At 43.0% G+C, this 4,022-nt stretch overlaps 1 pseudogene; it reads left to right on the top strand.

Moving 5' to 3' along the window:
• The window catches only part of LOC104855500, a 51,683-nt pseudogene that overhangs the window by 28,791 nt on the left and 18,870 nt on the right, over positions 1 to 4,022 (top strand).

Below are 4,022 nucleotides of genomic sequence, written 5' to 3'. Positions count from 1 at the left end.
CGGAATTTGTCTTTTTGAAATGATTACAGGAGTGCATGCTTCTTGATCTTTGCTTATCCTCGTATCTAATTTCGGAAACAACATCTTTCCTTGAATTAAAAAATACATATAAATACTGCTTTAACCAAATAAAGAAAAGAACATGATGTCACCTCTTAAGCCTTCTTGTGCTTATGTATGGTTTTTCTTCCCACTACCTTTGCATACTGCTGGCAATACTACAATTGGTCCTCTTTCTGTATCAGAAGTTAACCCCTCTGAAAAGCAGCCATTCAGGTCAAGTTCCCGGTTGCTTGACATCTAGTAAAATAGGTATCTTCATCATTCCTTGTGCTTTGCTTGTAAAGCAGAAATTCTCTGATACATCCAAGATGACTTTTGACTAAGTAGCCAGAGACATTTTAAATGCCCACTTCTCCTTACATAGAAACTGAAAATATAAAACCTTTTTAAGTTGCCAGATAATTTCTGTAGTTTTATATTCGATTTGGTTCTTTCTTGGACTCATGTTGTTGCTCTCATAGCTGACTTTGCTTTTCACTTAGGCTTGCAAAAGTAGGGTAGGGAGACCAGGTTTCACCAAGGAAAGGAACTGACAAAGCATTGTGGGAAATTTAATACTATCTTTCCTGTAAAAATAAGTAGAAATATTTTTGTCAAAACCCCTTTGTGATTTATATCTGTCCCTTAGAGATCTGATATTTTATTCACCATCTTGTGAAATGAGCTTCTTTGCAATTGTATAAGAGGAAAATATATTGATTATTGAGACAAATGCTCTTAAAATCCTCCTATATTTCCAGTAATTACATTCCTTTCTAAGACAGTTTGTACCTATTTAGCATTTCCTTAGAATATAAAACAGAATCTAAAACATAAGCAAAAATTTGCATTATAATATTTGGGTCAAGTGCATGAAAGACAAACAAAATGTTTATGAAAAATAGTGTGAAAATGGAGAGTTTGTCAGGCAGAGAGCATAATATCAGGGAAAAGAGTTAATATCCTAGAAATAAAAGCCTGAATCTATAGCCAAGTCAACAGTTTCCTAAAACATACATTTGAGGAAGTGACAGTAGCTTCTCAAGTAATTCTGGGAAAACTGGGTATCAACATGTAAAAATTACAACTAGACACTGTCTCTCAACCTGTGCTAAAATCAGTTAAGAAGGAACAAATACATAAATTAAAACCTGAAGGTGTGTAATTGCTAGAAGAAAAGGCAGGGGGAAATTCTTGAAGATATAGGTATAGGGAAAGTACAGTGAACTCATGATTTATGAACTAAATTTGCTCATGGAGGCTGGTTGTCATTCCAGCTGCTCAATTGAAGGTTCAGGCTCCTCTGCACAGCACTCAAAGTTACTTCCCTGTGTACAGGCAAATCTCAGGGTCCTTAGAGAGACACTGGCCCAGGAATTATGAATTAAACCCATACAAGAAAGGATGTTTCTCTATCTGAGACCATCTGGATGCACGAGTGGCCTGCATTTGTATTGTAACTCAAGGGTTCTAATGACTTTACCTATTAAGTATGGTAAAAATATGACAGAAATGATCCTCCAACTATGTATAAGATTTGCAAATTATCTGAATAGTCATTTCTCCAAAGGAGATGTGCAAAGAGCCTAAAAGCAGACTCTGAAGCTGCGTACAGTGGTTCATGCCTATATTCCCAGCACTCTGGGAGAGATTGGCAGCAGAACCACACATTCAAGCTCAGTTTGAGTAACTGTCCAACTTAACAAGACACTGTTCCCCCAGAATGAATAAAGGATAGATAAAGGGTTGGAAACATAGCTCAGTGTAAAGACCTGGCTTCAAAGTTCAATTTTCAGCACTGGAAAGACAAAAACAAGAATAAAGACAACAACAACAAACAAACCCTGAACATCATGAAATCTAGCTCAGCTGAGACCAAAGGGTTCTACATCAACAGCCTCACGGTGCCTTTATTGTCTCTTTGTTTCCTTATCTTCCATCTTCTAATTTTTCCCTCTCCTCCTCATATGTTCATGGTGCATCTGTTTCTTTTAACACACTCTTATAGGGGCTGAGGACAGAGAAAAAAAGGAAATGTTCAGAAAAGAATCCATGTAAGCACTGAAGTGTGTACAGTTAGACATGGGAAAAGAAAAAACCCAGCAACAAAAAGCTCCGTAGGAACTGTGTAATAGAGAACAACTCCCCTCTTTCATAATTTTCTTGGTATCACTTGATCTGAAAGTCCTGTATACTGTAATACCCCTCCACTTACTGGGGTCCATGTGCAGGTTTAAATGATTTAGTAAATTACTAGACTGAAACTATTGCAAGTTCAGTAGCCTCTCTTCTCCCATTGTAACCCTACGCTTTATACACTCCAGCCTCCCTTCATTACATGCACACCTCTCCCTGGTGTTCATTTACTAAGGTCCTCTAAGTGCTGTAATGATTTTACTCCATCATTGTACATTTCTGATTTGATCCCACAGGAATTTCCCTGTCCTTCCCACCTCCCTCTCTTTTTTACTGTCTCATAAATTCTCTCTACTTCCTTCCAGACAGACCCCTTTGAGATCCAGGGCATCGCAGGCTGTGAGTTGCATTCTGGAGGTGCCATTATATCCTTCTTGAGGGGAGCTTCAGGGGGACTGGATCGCTTAAGCATTAAAATAATACACGTTGGCCTTCCCCAGAAGGTGGCATAGGGGCACAGAACATTCTGCACATAAGTCTTGCAGTATAGAGTGATCTGATTTGTGATATTGCGGCAAACCTCCTTGCAGAAATTTGCCCCAGATATCTGATGAGTGTCGCAGCAGCGGGGAAGGCGGATCTGCAGAAGCAAGGTTAGTCCTGTTCTGTTTCACTTCCATCACTTCCTTTAATTCCAAAGCGTGGGAAGTTAGTAGAAGGGCTTGCTCAGTATTGCATCTCACTCTCCGTGTGTAGAGGCAATAATGCCCCAAATTCTGGGTTTCTGAGGTAAGTGCTCTGGGCTAGAGTTACAACGTGACGTTCTCATTGCTCCTTCCTCCCCCAGTGAAGCCCGAGGCCTGGCTGTCCAGTGGCCCCAGCCCTGGGCCCGGCCGTCTGCAGCTGGTATGCCACGTCTCTGGCTTCCACCCGAAGCCCGTGTGGGTGACGTGGATGCGGGGTGAGCAGGAGCAGAAGGACACTCAGCGAGGGGACGTCCTGCCCAATGCTGATGAGACCTGGTATCTCCGAGTGACCCTGGATGTGGCGGCAGGGGAGGCTGCTGGGCTGTCTTGCCGAGTGCAGCACAGCAGTCTAGGAGGGCAGGACATTGTCCTCCACCTGGTGAGAAAGGACGGGGGCTGTCGCGAGCAGGAGTGTGCACTAACTGGAGGATGAGACAGTAGTAGTTGCCAACTAGATTTTTTAATATATTTATATATGTCACACCTCAAACACGTTCATTCATACCCGCCGGCTGCCACTCCCTGTACCTGCTCAAGTCCGAGGAGTGCGACTTTGTTTCTCCCTTCCTTATGATTGTGGTGTTCGATCTGGTGGCCTCCTCCTCGATCTGGAGGTCCACAATGAGCAGGCGTCCAATGTCTCCACCTAGGTCTCGTCTGAGATCTCGTCTGGCAGGTTGCCGTTGAGCTGGATCGCTCACTGAGTGGGACGGAGCTGGTCTTCTGCGCTCTCTCTTTTATACCATTCTAACTGGGGTCCGTGGCACTGGTTCGGGTTTTATCACAGATATCAGGGTGGAACACACATTTCACTCTTGGGGGTTACATCTCAGGTTTCACACACTGAACCTGTTGGGTTAGATATCACTCTGCACTTCACTCTTGGGGGTTACACACAGGTTTCACAGTAAGTCATTAAGTCACTCTTGGGGGGTTTCATTCTCCCTCCTTGGGAATACACTGACCCATTGCTCTTCCCATGTGCTCTCTATAGGGCCCAGGCCGTAAATGGTGGGAGGTTGCTCTAGTGTTAAATGAAGGACCTGGAAAGAAGCAAGGGAGGGACAAGAAGAAGAAGAAGAAGGACAAGGAGGAGGA

Source organism: Fukomys damarensis, unplaced genomic scaffold (genome assembly GCF_012274545.1).
Source record: "Fukomys damarensis isolate Sample0158 unplaced genomic scaffold, DMR_v1.0_HiC HiC_scaffold_19, whole genome shotgun sequence".
NCBI classification, from domain to species: domain Eukaryota; kingdom Metazoa; phylum Chordata; class Mammalia; order Rodentia; family Bathyergidae; genus Fukomys; species Fukomys damarensis.
Note: the sequence above shows the minus strand (reverse complement) of the source record. Positions and strands in the feature narration are given on the sequence as shown.